The sequence below is a fragment of the Bactrocera oleae genome, chromosome 6, assembly GCF_042242935.1.
Source record: "Bactrocera oleae isolate idBacOlea1 chromosome 6, idBacOlea1, whole genome shotgun sequence".
Lineage (NCBI taxonomy): Eukaryota > Metazoa > Arthropoda > Insecta > Diptera > Tephritidae > Bactrocera > Bactrocera oleae.
The window spans coordinates 15,134,670-15,152,131 of NC_091540.1; the positions used below are offsets into that span (position 1 = coordinate 15,134,670).

At 36.6% G+C, this 17,462-nt stretch overlaps 1 long non-coding RNA gene across 2 annotated transcripts; it reads left to right on the forward strand.

Moving 5' to 3' along the window:
* Positions 1 to 13,891: 13,891 nt before the first annotated feature.
* LOC106618573 (uncharacterized) lies at positions 13,892 to 16,655 on the forward strand. 2 transcript variants are annotated; one of them, XR_004976116.2, is made up of 5 exons: positions 13,892 to 14,406; positions 14,464 to 14,758; positions 15,380 to 15,525; positions 15,612 to 16,187; positions 16,354 to 16,655. It is a non-coding gene; the product is annotated as an uncharacterized lncRNA (long non-coding RNA). The 2 variants fall into 2 exon arrangements; XR_004976115.2 differs by having other exon boundaries at positions 13,892 to 14,758.
* Positions 16,656 to 17,462: the final 807 nt, after the last annotated feature.

Consider the following 17,462-nt stretch of genomic DNA (forward strand, 5'->3'; position numbering starts at 1 on the left):
GAGAATACTAAAAAGGTTTGAGCGTTATTTCAAAGAAAACAAAGTATGATGCACATTATTGTAGTTCAGCAATATCTCTTGTGTTCTGTACATAAAATATGTTAGTCTTGTTCGGACAAATAACTACGAAATGTGAGAGTGTTATTTCGGAACTGAGCGATTTTTGAATACCTGAAATACGTTTTCAAATATATGTATGTCAAGCACAAGTGAACAATTTGCTCACACCCTTACCTAAAAGTAACCCAATAAAAACTTAAGACTTGACATAATTAAAATGAATATATTTGTTCTTGCGTAGCTCCAATATAATAACTTAAATAAGAAAATTACGTCATTTACCGAGATAAATTTGGGAACTACGCAAAGTTGTACTGAATAAAGCGTTTTATCTGCATAAACAGGTAAATATATCTTTAATTTTTAGTGAAATAACAATAATAAACTTCACCAAAGAAGATTCTGTGATCTATTTTCAAAATTACTTCTACAAATGCGTCATAGTCATGAAAGTCCCTAATGAGATTGTGTAGCGAAGTTTCTCCAAAAAATTAGCAAGACTGATTTTTTAAAACTTTTTCCAGAAATTCAGACATCCAGGCTTAAGGCAAAAAAAGGCTTTAGCAAAAAAACCTTACGGAACGAATTTCTATCTATGAATCACAATAAAATCGATCTATCTCTGAAGCTGATGTTTATTAGTAATAAAAAGTGCGTCGATTTCGGTTGAATCGTGGAAACGTTGGCCAAGCCAGAATTGGCGGTCAGGAAGGTGTTGCTATGTGTTTCGTGGGATTAGCAGGAAACCATCTATTATGGGTTGCTTATCTACAGCTTAACTCCTACTTCGGTCCTGTGCTAAGAGAAAATTCTCTAAGAACCCCTACTGATAGTGCGAAAATGAATGAAATCGGATTATAACTCTACCCTCTACCTATATAACGGCTTTGTCAAAAACTACTAAGAGAGCGAAGAATCAATAACCAAAAGCATCAGAGACATAAAGTTGTATACCCGAGATGGTACGACAGAGTTTTATTGAAGCCGGTGCCAAATTAAGACGATTGGTGTGACACCGCCCACATTTAGTTGAAAATCCATATCTTGGGACCTACTCGACCGATTTCCACTAAATTTGGTACGTGATATTATTCTGACATTCCTCAAGGTATTTCATCTCACGCCCAAAAACTGTCGAAATCGGAAAAAAACTGTTCATTGGTCTTGTTTTAAACTTCATATCTCTATTTATATTATAATATATAACTTATATTTCTATCCTTTGGTTGACGTTTTTCATATCCACTCACTATATTAAATACAGTCTTTTCGGTTGAGTTTATATCACATAAAAGTATATCGTTTGAGGATGATTTAAATATAGTAATAAAACTAAGTGAGTCTATGACCTTTAAAATAAATTGATACGATAGAAAATTTGGTTGTAATGCCTTCACGATCTCGCCGAACAGTGAAGTTGAAGCCTTTCACTACATTTTTTATTATCGCCAACATCTGAAGCCGGCTTAGTTTCTTTCAAGTTGCAAGAGTATAAAATGTTCGGTGACAACCGAATTTAGACCATTCTTACTTGTTTTTCAATATGAATGTATATAAAAAATTTTAAATATTTACATATATTATATTATTTTGCTTGATACTCCAAATCTATGTCTCTCTTCATGTATGTAAATATATCTACACGCCTATACTCAGAAATTGCACATTCAGGCACTCATCATTCATTCGAAACAGCTTAGAAGTGATTCAAACGCCTGCACTTCAGTCACAAATACTTCTTCTAACTACACTCTCCCAGACATATACATAGCACTAGTATATACAAACCCATTCACACAGATATCTCCAACATGAAAAGCTTATCTCGTCCACCTCGATTATTTGTTCAGAAGATCTTCGAGTCGTTAATTGCTGAACTGCTTGAATTGCGCTCACAGTCTCAATGAATGGTCTCACTGCCGACCTGCTTGAATGAAGCCCAAAGACAATGTGCGTGTATAGGAGTATGTGGCATGTATGTTGTATGCGTGTGTGTGTGGCGTATATGTGTGCATGCGTGTCGGCTCAAGTGGGCCCGCAGCAACATGCAAATGAGTGCACAAAACCACAAGCAGTGAGGGTAGGCAGCCGACATGGGTCTGATGGATGGGTCGCATCCACATAGGCGCAAAGCAAGGATATGCTTGCAAGGGCATCAATTTCGTTGGCGACGCAGCAATAAGAGCAACAACAGCGGCAGCAGCGACACATATACTCAGTCAGCTTGCTACAATATACTGGTATTCGATAGCGGCGGTACAAACGGCTGTTGGTGGCGCTGGTGCGGTTATGCGTTTCCTCTCAAAAAGGTCATCTGTCTATGACACGTCGCAATTGAATATTGCAATGAACGCATTTGAATGATTGCATGAATGAATCGGCAAATGAAGTTCTGAATTGCGGCGTTGCATGTGGTTGTGGTTGCGATGAGCACAGTATGACGTTATATAAACACATACACACTAATGCATACATGCATACGTGCATACATATGTGTTAGCGGGGCTTTTAATTCCACAGGCCTTAACGCCGCTTGTTTGTTGCATTTTGTTTGACTTGCTTTGCCTTTTTTACTTGTTTTAGGGTCTCGAGTTGTTGACACGAGTCGTTGAAAGATTCAAAGAAAATTAGTTTAAAAACGTAAAAAGCGCAGGTGAGTCAACATTCGTGCTTGAGCTATTAAATGAATGAATGTCGAAGTGTTAGTAGTGCCTTGTATTGAAAGTCTCTAACGGCTTTGTATAGATTCCGTTATACTAAATTGAACTTGCAACACTTGACACGACTTGAAACTAGAAAAAATATTTATCTTAATTTTTAGTTCAAAGGGTCTTTAAATATTTACCTAAGCTGTATTAAAGCAGACGCCAAGAACAAGTCGTTAGGGATCGTCCCGAAAGATTTTAAGGGTAAGAATTATTGTTTCTTTTTCAACCATAAACTTTGTCTTCTAAGCGGCAACAACCATTTTATAACCACAAATATGAAAACCAGTTCGGACGAATGTCTAGCAAAGTGTAAAATCAGTATAATGTTTAATCCCATTTAGCATAAAATAATAGGCTATGGCGACAATAAAATCACTCACGTGCTTTCATGAAAGGGACTAGTTTCTAGATGCTTTCATGCTATTTTCTGTCAAAATGGTGAGGGAGAACATCTTGGGACTGTATTATCTACAGGCAACCGGCCTTTGTCAATTCAGCATGGGAGATTCTATTAAGCGATGCCTGACAAGAAAAACACAATATTTTCACGTATTTTAATACAAAACTTTATTACCCACATTAAAATAGACTCCTCTTAAACCAATAAAACCAAGCGATCGTTTTCTGCAATTTTCCATACACAGCCTCGGCTGGGATGGCCTTCAGTAGCTTTAGCATATTTTGGTTTTTTATGGTTCAGACCATTTTTGTAGCAGTTTTGACGTCATACTCATAATCCCACAACTGGTCAGGAGTAATGATACGTCAGCTGCTTGATTAAGCATCTCGTATGTGGACTATATTTGACATCGGTTTTGAAAAAGATTCAGATATTTTGGTTTGAGTCTAGCATTGACACGCTTCATATTCAAAACATTTACCAAAATCTGTTGAGTCGAACCAAAACAGATGTTGAGATACTTTACCAATTCTCTGATGCCAACACGATGTTTTTTAACGACAGTTTCCTAAAATATTTCGATGTTATCGCCATTACAGAGATGGATAGACGACTCGCATGAGACAAGTTTTCGATAACTTCACGACCATCACTGAAATTTTAATGCCACTCAAATACTTAATAATAATGATGTCTACTCTTTAATGGGTTTAGTTCATTTCTTTGCCGATAGGGAGAAGCTGAGTAGGCCAGCGTTTATTTTGAGACCAAACTTATGAGAAATGTGCCATGGATCACACAGGGGTTGTGTTCGTTAAAGATCTAGACTTTTACAATTTGTTTGGTGATGCGAAAGCTTTCTGACTAACCCTTGAATAAGCCATAGAAAAGAAATTTAGTATTCCCAATCGGTTTCTATTCTAGTCATGATTTGAGTAGAATTCGTTGACTAAAAAAACATATAATATATAAAGGGTCCCCCAACAAGAACGACGTGATGTTAAAATGAGATAAAATAATAAAATTTGGTCAAAATGGGTTCTGTTGTGTGTTTTTTTTGTTTTTTTTTGCTAGGCAGATAATTTTATGCCACTTATGATTTCAACAAAATGTTGACCAAATGGTCACCTTGGTTTCGTTTGCATATCTCCACACAATTACGCCAATTTGCTATGAACCGCTGCAGCATTTCGGCTGGAATTTCGGATAGTGCGCTGCATGTTGTGTTCGATCTCCTCGAGCGTGTCGAGTGGCATAAGCTTTTGATTTAACATAGCCCTCGAGAAAATAAGCTAGAGGCATTATATTTAAATCGTGTTATAACGCTCGCTATTGATGTTAACGGCATTTCCTGGTCCACTGATGCCACCATACCATAATTCGCACCAAATAGTAAATTTTCGGGGAATGCAATTGTGATTCCTAAACTCCACGGAGATTTGGATCAGCCCAATAGCGATAATTTTATTTGCTGGCGTAGCCATTAAGTCAGAAATGGACCTCATTAGGGAAGATGATTTTTCGATGAAAAAAAAAACGTAAAATCTTGGTCAATTTCCAAGAGTTGTACCATGGTGCAACGTGACATGATGAAATGGCAAACCTTACTGAATACACTGACAGAATTTGACACAAATCCGTAAACAAACATGGCCGCCACGAGTTGTCAGAATCAAGTCATCCCTATTGGTAGACGCAGTATAATCAACTTGTACGGCAATGGAATAACTCATACGCTGGTTCTCTGAAACTTTTGATGCTGTGACTATTTTTATACTCTCGCAACCTGTTGCTACAGAGTATAATAGTTTTGTTCACCTAACGGTTGTTTGTATCACCTAAAACTAATCGAGTTAGATATAGGGTTATGTATATATAAATGATCAGGATGAAGAGACGAGTTGAAATCCGGGTGACTGTCTGTCCGTCCGTCCGTCTGTCCGTCCGTCTGTCCGTCTGTCCGTCCGTCCGTGCAAGCTCTAACTTGAGTAAAAATTGAGATATCTTTATGAAACTTGGTAGACATGTTTCATGGTACCGTGAGACGGTTGGTATTGCAGATGGGCGTAATCGGACCACTGCCACGCCCACAAAACGCCATTAATCAAAAACAAATAACTTGCCATAACTAAGCTCCGCAATAAGATACAAGACTGTTATTTGGTACACAGGATCACATTAGGGAGGGGCATCTGCAGTTACAATTTTATTTTTAAAGTGGGCGTGGTCCCGCCTCTAATAGGTTTAATGTGCATATCTCCTAAACCGCTAATGCTATAATAACAAAATTCACTGGAAGCAAATATTTTTAGCACTTCTATTGACGGTGTGAAAATAGTTGAAATCGGGTGGCAACTCCGCCCACTCCCCATATAACCGTACTGTTAAAAACTACTAAAAGCGCGATAAATCAAGCACAGTCATTAAATTTTATCTCTGGGATGGTATGAGATGATTTTATAGGAACCGCGTTCAAAATTAGACAGTGGGCGTGGCACAGCCCACTTTTAGGTGAAAACCCATATCTTGAGATCTGCTTAACCGATTTCAACCAAATTCGGTGCATAACGTTCTTTTCATGTTTCTATGGTATAGTGCGAAAATGGGCGAAATCGGATTACAACCACGCCTACTTTCCATATAACACCATTTTAAATTCCATCTGATTATTTCACTTTCCACTATGCAAATCAGGCAACAATGACTGTATCGGGATAAAACTTTGCGTGAATAATGCGATTAAAGTATGCCATTTTGCGGCTAAAAATTGTCTAAATCGAACCAAAACTGTTCAAACCCCTAAGTACTAAATATGTGGACCCCAGTGCCTATAGTTGACCTTCTACCGAAAATATCAGCCAATCCACAAAGAAATCTCAAACGAGTATACTATTTGACTTTGCGAGAGTATAAAATGTTCGGTTACATCCGAACTTAGCCCTTCCTTACTTGTTTTTTTTTTTTTTGAAATTGAGATGTAGGACTGAATATATTTTCTGCTTTATATTTTGACAGTTACTCGGAAGGGATCACTTAACAATTATCGACATTTCATAGGCTTCGATAGTAGAGCCTTGCGAGAGTGCCCTCATTGTTAAGACTTTACCGCTTTCCTGCCAAATTTACTGTTCCGGTAATTTATGTAGCCTAATTGTTTGATAAGTTATACTTTAGTCTACCACAACGCTATAACTTAAATCATATTGTACTTTAGGAAATATTGCAGTATTATTGTAAATACTCTTGCCTACCGATCTTTAAGTAATTTCGCTGAAACAATTAAGTACTAAATTTTATGTAAAAACCATAAACAGGCTAAGAATTAATGGCGGCCATGAAAAGCCACTTAGCGATATCGTTTGCAAGTACTGTTAGCTCATTAAATACACATAGCAGGCAAAGCAATGCCGCCAGAGAGAGTGATGTTGAGATATGACTTGCGCAGACAATCGGTTTACTGTTGCCAACAAACAACGACGCGCTCAAACGAAGGGGAGTGGCTGAGTCATGCGAATTTAAAAGATTAAATGCCAACTGATTTCGCGAACGGCGGGTGATTTGAATGTCGCAATTGCGAAGATACAAAAGCACGCTCGAAAGGCATGTTAACAAGTAGACTTAAGCGCAAGTAGCTGCAAGAGCACAATGTGCCGCTTTTAAGTGTTGCGTGTGCACATTTCGCATTACTGGAGTGTTGGAGGTTAATGACGACTATTAAATGCCGGAAAGACATTGCACGAGTATCGAGCCCAATGGGGTTCAACAATTTGAGTGCCATCGATATGCGCGCCTGACAGGAAGGCTTTTTGCACAGCAAGCAGGCAGGTCGGTCGGTCGGTGTCGCTTTGGGGTGGAAATTCGATTTGTTGTGACGCATATGAAAGTGAGAGCAATTTTCAAGTGTTTGAATGTGTGTGTTATGTGGGCGCTTGATTGTTGCTGTTTATTGCGCGCACACCCACCTAATTTGCTGGTCAACCCCTCGGTGGTGGCTGCAGTAAAACGCAAATTTCCACACCAACAGCGAAAATATTCGCGACAGCAGGTCGCCATGGGTTGTAAATCCTAGGCGGCAAGTGTGGTCGCACCCATTGCGCTACACATAACTGTTAAATAAATGAGTGCGTATGACGGTGCGAGTGTTCGCATGCAATTTCCGTTGGAATTTATGCGAGGCCATAAAGTGGTGAAATATTTCTGCTTGCGCTCCACAATATTCATGCGGGTTTGTTGGTGGCGAAAATGAAATTCGAAAAAGGGGTGAACCGATTTTAATATTTGCAATTTATGATTTAATGTACACAGGCACACAAAAATATGCAAGGTTTTGTTTTTGATTTTGCGAAAGCGTTGAGGCTTAAGCTTTGGCTACACATGCCACAAAACGTGGCAAGCGCAATTGTTTAGCGCTTGGCGTGGTCTGGTGGTTATTTCCGTCTCTGCCACGCCGTTTCTAATGCTGCTGGTCAGGCACAGCGGTACTGTTACTTATGCGCAGTCACCTGCCACCAGTCAGTAAGAACTCTATTGGATTAAGGAGTTGAGGATTTTGCGAAATTGCTAAAACGTGGCGACATCTTGTTGAACACCGCAGGAACATCATCCCCGGACTTAACTACTGTGAGCGGTTGTTTAATTAAATTTATTATATTATAATGGTTTGGTTGCATTATAATAAGATAAATTTTACTAGAGTTGTTAAGAGGGAAAGGTTGAGAAGTTTTTTGTTAGAAAGTTTTTGCTTAAAAAATGGTTTGAAAAGTCCAAAATATAAATATAATTTTTAAGAAGTTTAGTAAGGACTTCTTTATATTTAAATTTAGTAGGTTATAAGCAGACACTTATAGCAAATTATAAAAACCACAGTCAATTCAATATAATAATTCGAGTAATAAATCTTCTGATAAGCATCACTTGATGTTTCCTCTTTCCATCTTACCCAATAGTTAATTATAAGAGAAGATTTTTTGACAATAACTTGGTTTTGTAATGATGACGTGCTTATATGTATAAGATAAGGAATTTTTATATTTGGAGACCGATTGGGCTACGATAACGATCTAAGCTTTGTTTGGAAGTCTGTTGTGGGTGCCCTTCGAGTGTAAAAAGATTTTCCCACAAAAAATTTAAGATAGTTGACGAGCTCTTTGACCGCATACAAATTCGAGTCCGTTCATCTGTCCTGGGTAACGAATTTCGGAAACCTGTTTGTGTTACACTAACTATATTTAAATTGCATTTGGTTTCTGGTGCGGTTCTACCACCAATCAAAGGTCAATCGATCAATAAATCAGATCTTGGTTGATTGCCACCTCACTCTAGCAAAGGAGCGAATAGATATGAAGTCAATAAACCTACTCGAAAATCAGCTGACCATTTTAATTTCGCTTATTTATAAAATATATTAGAGTGGATGATTTATATAGACTTTTCGGACTCTCATTTTCTTTGAAAGTTTCCTTATTAGCCTTTTTCGACCTTTGCGAGTTCGTTTGAATAACATGCCGCTCTTGCTATGGTTTTCTTCCCCTGAGTTAAGTGTGTACCACACACATTATTGTATCTACAATTCTTGCTTGTGCTAGTTGTATAAGGAGACATTCTTCTGTGCTCGAGATCTGCTCTTTTCTCTGAGTGTAATTTTCCGCTGACCGACGATTTACTCGAGATTTGCGATATAGCAGATAATCCGACATGCATTGTAGTTCATTTTTTCAAAAAGCATCTTTAAGCTGGTTGTACAGATAGTTCAAATAGAAATAGTGAGTAAAGAAGTTTCGTTATGGGGACTTAATTCCCTTATATCTATAACACCAATCACATGAAAGATGAGTGTAGGTACAGAAATCGTAGGTTGGTACTTCCGAGCGACATCGTTCCAAAAACTTCTTTCGTTGGTTGATTGAAAAGACGAATTGACGGAATGCCTTGTCGCACATGCTCACACTTTAGACATCATTAGGCTGATTACAATTGGAACGTTACTCTGATTCAGCTGGGTGAAGGCTGGATTTCTCTTAGCGCATGTCTCCGGCAGAGAGAGTAGCTTTTTACGAAAAGAGCACAGACCACAGTAATGATCATTAAAATATTAGTTAACATATTTCCATGAGTGGAAGCTTTTTGATCTGATTTTTGATACAAATATATTATTATCATTTCTAAGCCTGAGACGGTCGGGACGCTTAACTTGGAATCCAGACTGTCTCGTTCAAACCAGGAAGAATTGTCAGCTAACTCTAACATCCATTGTTTGGCTCTAACTCTGGGCCTGACCTTTAATTTGACTGATAATCTAAATAATGTTTACTGAGTTCACTAAAAAATTTTCTTGACTCTCTCTTTATATATTCTTGTGTAGTGAAATTTCGTGTGAATCGACAGAAAATGCTCTGTGTTGCTGGTTAAAACAAAAGCCGACTTGACATCTTCATCCACACTGCTGGTTTTTTATTTAACTAAATTCGATTCACCACTACTCTGCTAGCTATGTTAGAGCTTTACTGTCTCATAACCTTTTGTATTAAACAAAACGAGTGACTATTTGATTAAAGTGGTAAATCTGCTTGTTATTCTATCTATTATATACCAGATGCTTGTTCGATTTGACGCTGCAGATATCTCGATACTCAACAAACTGTTTTTTGAAATTCAACTATATAATGGGGTCGTGGTACTTAGAAATAATTCGACAAATACAAGAGCTACTGCGTCAAATTTGACGGTTCTCCATAATATATCTGCTTAAATGCTTCTGAGCTCGAAAATTCTCTCTCGACTCAATATGAAATTGTTCATACCTATCCTGTTACCTTATGAATACAGTTAATATTGATTTCATATTCATTTATTCACATTCATTTATTATTACCACTACTATTATGGCCGGATTTAGCAACGAATCTCGAATATTTGTAATCAAATAATATGCAATAAAAATTTATTTCGTCACAACTTTGGCCATTCAATTTTGTTTGAATGTGAATTGTGTTTACTTCAACTCGGCGGCATATTTGGCACGTGGCCCAACAAAGTCTATGCCGAGGTATACAAGCGATTAAATAAACAACAAGCTAATAAGAATAGCTACAAAAGCAACAATAATTGAGGCAAGTGTAGAGAGCAAAACAAATACAATATAACTGTCAATGGCGAGAGGAAAATCCGAAATGAAAATAGCAAAAATATAAATACACGAAAAATATGTAATACTTGTAATAATGGATATGCATGAATCATACATACTTATAATAAACAGTTTCGTTAGCGGACATTTTTGGCAAGACATTGACCGTAACAACAACAATAAATAACAACAAACGAGCAACAAATTACAACAATTTGCACAACAAGCAAACAAAAGGCCAAATGGAATGACTAAAACAAAGTAAATAAAGAAATAAAAAAAAAAGGAGAATAAATAAATATAAGCGAAAACACTGGCAAATCAAAAGAAACAAAATATAACAGTTACCACAGCAAATAAAGTCGCTCTCAAAATAGGAAGGAGAAATTTAAACAGTCCTCCACACAGTGACATAAGAAATTAATACAGACAACTTTAATTGCTCAGGATAATTGTTGTAGAGAAAGCACCGCACCGGGTCCAATGGCGCAAAGCTAGTAAATGTGCTTTCTTATCGGCTGCCAGCCACACGAACAATATATGGTATATACATACACATATATATACTTACGGAAAGATGTATATACAGAGATTCACTCTCTTTCTCTCTCTCAATATATATATACAGGTTGGTTGAAAATTTTCTACTCTCACCAAGCAATAGCACCACTAGCTCCACATTTTTTTTCTCAAGTTGATACATCTGTCGTGAGAACACATTTGAAGTTGACGTGTCAGAGTATTTTTTTAATATAGAAAATTTTAATATCGCGCAGTCATTAGATTATTTGTTTTGAAAGGTTTAAAAGCAAAGCAAATTTATGAACAATTGTTAGAAGTGTATAAGCAGTCCTCACCTTCAAATCGCACCGTTAAATTTTGGGCTGGTAAATTAGAAAGTGGTCGTATTATGCTTGTAGATGATCCATGCGAAGGTCATTGTCATTTTTCATTAAGACAATGCACCAGCTCACAAATGTGTTTTAACGAGTCGCTTGAGCAGCCACCATATTCACCAGATTTGGCTCCCATCGACTACTACCTCTCCAGAAATCTGAAACAATATTTTACAGAGCTTCCGGAAAGTCATTATAAGGTTGGCATAAAATTATTGGATGATCATTGGAATTGAAGTGTATTGAAGTTAAGAGAGATTATATTGAATAAAAAAATATATTTCGTACCAAGAACAGTATTTTTTCATATCGAGTGTAGAAAATTTTCAGCCAATCTGTATATATAAGTATATATTTACATACAAATATGTGTATAGTGTAGATGTAGTAAGGATAAAATGCGCTTTACTAATCTTACATTTCTATATGTGTGAGCACTCAGTGGCTTCATTTCCAGATTGTAGTGCGTCTGTAATGAAATAAGTGTAAGGGATTTCCAAAGGCTATAGCCCATTAAGGCCAAACATATCTAAATACAGACATATATAATACATAAGCGTACATTTAAGTTAGTATGAGTATAAAGATTAAGATGAAAGATTAAGAGTTCCTTGTCTTCTCCAATTGTGAAAGCGATGCTGATAGCACACATCTTTGCGCAGGGGGTATTTTTCACTTGTTTTATCTTTTATTTTCTTTTTACTTGGCTGTAAAATTCTTGAAGAAAAAAATGTTTTTGTCGCAGCAAAATTTTGGATAACTTTCAGATGTTGTTGAATGGAAGGTTAGCTTAAAAAGTTGAAAAGAGTATTGAGTAGACCTTATAAATTTTATCTTTTTTTAGATCACTTACATTAAAGTTTTCTGGCTCTTTTTTTAAAGGAACTTCTAGAGATTATTTGATCTTGTTACAAAACAGACAACCTTGTACATCTTAACTGAACAGATGCTGCCAAATTGAGACTATAGTGAAGATGCTTCGGCTATACCGACATACTTTTATCTCGGATCTATGATGCAAGGCTCGTTATCGCAACCGAAACATATATTGTTTACGTTGCTCAGGACAGGAAAGTAACTGCATAACTTTAATCTAGAACTTTGGGTGTACTCCTTGTACCTCACACGTGGCAAAGTCTATCAATGATAAAATAATTAATGCAACAAGTGCTATAAAAGGTCTGAGAAAAGCGATAAATATTCAACAAGTAATTATCGATATTAAAAAAAGCTGTTCTTTGAATTTTGTAGGTACCTAAGAAGCTAAATTTTATTCTGACGACCAGAAATAATACTTATACGACTCTCTTAGGCTTTTGTAGTTTTTGTACTAGTCAAATACATACCCTAAATATTTTGTGGCATGCTACTTAGGTACGGCCTTTTGACCACATATAAATTTGCATCCGTTTCATGGTGGTCCTCTAGCCTCAATAAACAACTCAGCAGTCTCTCATAAGCTTCTTTTTATGCCTTGACTAGTGTTTATTAAGTTTTCCGCGAAGTTTGTTACACCCAAAAAGAGACGCACGAAATTCTATAAATACATGATTAGCGTAACGAGCTGAGTCGATTTAGCTATATCCGTCTGTTTGTATGGTATATACGCAATATACGTTTTATATATCGATCTAAAAATTTATATAAATCCTTTTCTTCCGAAGAAGCTGTGCGTTTGTCGGTACCGTCGATATCGGTCCTTTACAGGATGTAGCTGCTATACAAATTGATCGTTAAAAATCAAGTTCTTGGGAAATTTTGTTTGACAGGATATCTTTACATAATTTGATATAAGTTATTGCTCAGGTCAATGCTTTAATCTCCGAATAAACGTAAACCGAAATAATAACTACAAAATATCCAAATCTTCTATGGAAAATAGTCAAAATTACTTTTTCTTAAAGTTTTCTGTGTTTCTGCTTTCAATTAATGGCAGTGAATGTATTCAGTTGATTTAGATTTGCAGTCTTTTTTCTCCTATCTTTCTTCTCTGCAAGTAGTTGCTAGATACAATACTTATCTTAACGGAATGAACTCCCAAAATCAAATGCCGGCTTTCTCATGGAGGACAACTTTCGAACCGAAAGCCATTATAAATGATTGGAAACAGTTGCAGCTTGACATTTCTAGAAACTATCTGATCGAATATAAGATAAGTTAAACTAAACTTAAAGATTTAGGTGATGAAGGATCAGATATCAGAGAACTAGCTGTCAAACTTAATCAAAAGGCAACAGGAAATTACTTGAACTTTGGATAGTTACGGATTAGAATTTAAAGATACCTAACTTTTGCTGTAACCTTGAAAAATTGTCAAGTTTCGGACCATTTATACATTGAATCCTTCAAATCAGTAATGTTGCTACAAATTACTTATATTTCATCATGCGTAATTCATAAAGAAAATTAATCGTTCTAAATACAAGTGAACTCAAGTAATTCGCAATTGATGGATTAAGTTTATAGCTTAACCAAGAAACGCCCTTGTGATACTACAAATTTTAGTTCACATGGCGCTTCTTAAAAAGAATATAGTAAAATAAACCAAACCATAAATACTAATTATGTCACCCGCAGGCCGGTAGTAGATAAAGTCAAACCCTTTACGCTAAATCATCGTTTTGCAACACTGAATTGTGTAGTTTTGCTTAAGGAAGCGCAAAGTTTGAAGTAATAATCGCTTTATTACATTGTCCTAGTGCAAGCGCGCAGTCCGCTCTTCTCCAACGGCTAAGCGGCTCGTATTTCGTCGCTTGTAACAAAAAATAACGAAATGCCGTAGGACAGAGAATTTAAACACCGAAAATATTGTAGAACATAAAACTTCATAAATGGGATTGTCTTAGCGAATTACTCGAGTGGAGCGAAAGACTAGTTGCATCCAAACGAGGTAGATCAAAGGGAGCTAGAGACAATGAATCACTACCACAAGGTGCACACTTTTGTGTGTGTTGCAAGTTGCTTACTGAGATGACTATGGAACTGGAACAGACAGACAAACAACAGGGGAAAATAAAGTAAAACTGTATTTAATTAACCGACATTGCAATTACAAATTCAGTGTGCTTCGCACGAGTGGCCGAGCGGCGCTAAGAAGGCAAGCAAGAAGCGAGAAGAACGGATATAACCTACAAAAGACAAACAAGTTTTGCTACAACTCCACACAATACGACAGAGAGTAAAAAAGAAGACAGTAGCGGGGATCCAACAGCAAAAGTAAGTAAAACGTTAACTTCTGCAGACAATGAGAAATCTACGATATAAACAACACAGAAGCAGAAAAAGATGACATTCAGCAAACAAAACAAAAACTGCGTAGCAAAGTTGTAATGGCGCTAGGTAACGGAAAAAATAAAATAAGTAAGAAATAAAAAGAAAAAATACTAAAAAAAAAAAAAATAAAACGAAAAAGTGGTAAATAGAGGAACGCTTTTGTTTACTGTTTCGACAATTCACACCTCTAAGGACTTGGATTTGGCCAACACAACGCAACAAACACACATGCAGTCGCCACAGTTGCAGAAGTCCTTTGTAAATACGCCAGCGAAAAGGAGTGTCGAAAAAGTTGGTAAGTGTAAATTTCAGCGAAGAATATGAGAACGATTGCAGTCGACAGTTAGGAAAACTAGAGAATTTGAGAGACGCAATAAACGGACAGCAAGTTGAGAAAAAAGAACGCTTAAAGTGGCGACAACGAAATTTTAGTGCAGTGGAAAATAGAGACCAATGCAGTAGGGCTGGTGAAGACCAACAGCCAAGCAATGAATGCAACGCAATTTTGACTTGAAGAAAGAAAAATTAGCGGTGTCCAGAAAATGAATCCACACAAGAATCACTGGAATGCTTTGTGTCTACTGCTACGTATCCTGGAACAGACAATATGTTAAGAGGCCGATATCTTTGGTATCTACAGCTCCACTTCCCTCCGCATCTTATTAAAAAACTTTGGACCTAAATTGCTGATTCTTTTTCTTTGAAATTTTATACATATAGTGATTTTGGAGAGTCATTCATTCCATGTATGGGTTCAATATTCCGTTGCTAATTCCTAGCCATCTTTCTTAAGTGGAATTTTGCCTGCAATAGTTTCCTTAGTGCCTCTAAAATAGTAATTAATTTCAACTATTGACTCCGATTTAAAAATTGAGATTATGTAATTTGGTACAATTAATGGTTTTCTACTCGGTAGTTTGACAGTATCGAGGCTAATATAGTGGTTACAGATGGTGATTAGTTGAAGACCCGATTAAGGCCTCGATAAAATAGGAACGAAGTGAAACACCGATTGAAAGAAGTTGGGCAGATTATTTTCGAGTAGAAGGCGCTGGATATATGGTATGTACATTGGTATAAGAGAAATTCGAAAACTCTGAAAAGTGAAATTTTGTGAATACTTACTCTATTCTGCGTCTGTTGTCTAGGTAAGGTAGAACGACAGACAGCCAGTGAATCCTCCTTATGAATATCAGTCAATATTACAACATTTGCCAATATTACAACATTTGGGAAGAAGAAAGTGTCAGCTAAAGTTTGAATTTGTCGGTACTTGTGATATCAGCCCTAACGGACATTTGGCGATGTTTGACGATATTTGGCCGAAAGCGCGAACAAAGAAGATGAAATAAGAAACAAACCCACCATTGAGTCCAGTGTCGGATTCACATATATGCGGTTCATTTCTTGCGGCTTTTAATGAACGAATGAATGAATTAGTGAACATGCAAGCATAACAATGGAAACTATGGAATGAAGGAATGAAAGAACTGACCGACTTGTCGCCAGTAGGCCTTTTGTTGTGCTACAATCTCATTTTTGTTGCGGCCATGCTTGCGTTGTGTGACGCGGTTAAAGCACAATGTGGCACAACAAAAAATGAGAGAAATGAAAAATGTATGCGAAGAAACAACGGTAAACAAAGAAACACACAGGTAAACAAAAGTTTCGCGTGGAAATTTTCGCCAAATAAATTTAAAGCATTTTCAGCTGCCGCTTTTACGGTAAGTGAGTATTTGTTTTGTGGGTGTAGGAGGCGCTCGCGCCCATGTTGTATTACCAGGTAATTGTCGCTCACGGCAACCAATTTTTGTTGCCGACAATTTGTTGTGAAGACATTTTACGCAGAAAATTTACATGCACATTTTCATATTTCATATTTATTCATAGTTAAAAGTAGAGAGAAAAGAAGAAGAAGAGGAAGACGAGCGGCAGCAACAGAAGACTTTTGTGCTGTTTAAACATTGACAAGGACACCGAGCAATTGTAGACAGACGCACACACACACACGCACAAATTCACCAGCATTTAAATAAGAGTGCATGCAACTCACAAGGACACTAGGATGAGTAGATTCGTATGAAAGACAAATTAGGGTGAAGCTTAAAAAAGTAAATGAATTGCTGCAGAGACAGCGTTTAAGCGTACCGAGACTTTGCAAGGACACTGTTAAATAAATGTAAAGGATATGTGTTAACTGTGAGTAATTAGAAACTTGAGTCTCAATAAATGATTTGTTTGCTTTTTTTTATATTTCTAAAAGTACAAAAATAACAAATATTTGGTTTTGGAAAATCTGTATCTACTTGAGTCAATAGTTTTATTTCAGTAACGTTGTTCAGGGATTAATTGAGTTTGAATGATGAAATATGAAAGAAGCGAAGAATTAGCATAAATCCACAGTAATTATACTAACGAATAGCTTCAGATAAAATTATATTTGCTCACTAGATATAGTATATTTTGTTGAATAGCAGGTGTATCGGCATGAAATGGGATTTTTAATGCTTTCCGCAAATCAACAGGTCTGGATACACTTTGTTAAGAAACAAAGAGAGTACTAGATTTAGCTTCGGTCGGTTTTTTTAAACGGTTGTCAAGTAGTTAACACAAGGGGATATTTTTTATTTACTGTGGGCGATAAACTGCAGATAACTCGTCATATTACTTATTTTCTTTCTCTACGATAAATAACGATTCACCCAATGAGCGTCAAAGGAGTAAAATTTCATTTCCATGTTTAAATACAATATTTAAATTTTTTCAAAAGTGAAAGTAAAAATAAAGTTGACTCAATGAGCTGAAGACGGGAAGTTGGCTCCAATTTATTGAAATATCTAGGGATATACAAAAATCAGCACGCGAAATTGTGCCAACTCGAGCGGAAATCACATACAAATTTTTGAATACATAAATACACCTTCCCATATATGAACGTGCATATATTCGCAGGAGATGAGGAAAAAGTGAAAGCGATAGCATGAGGAGCTTGGTAACTC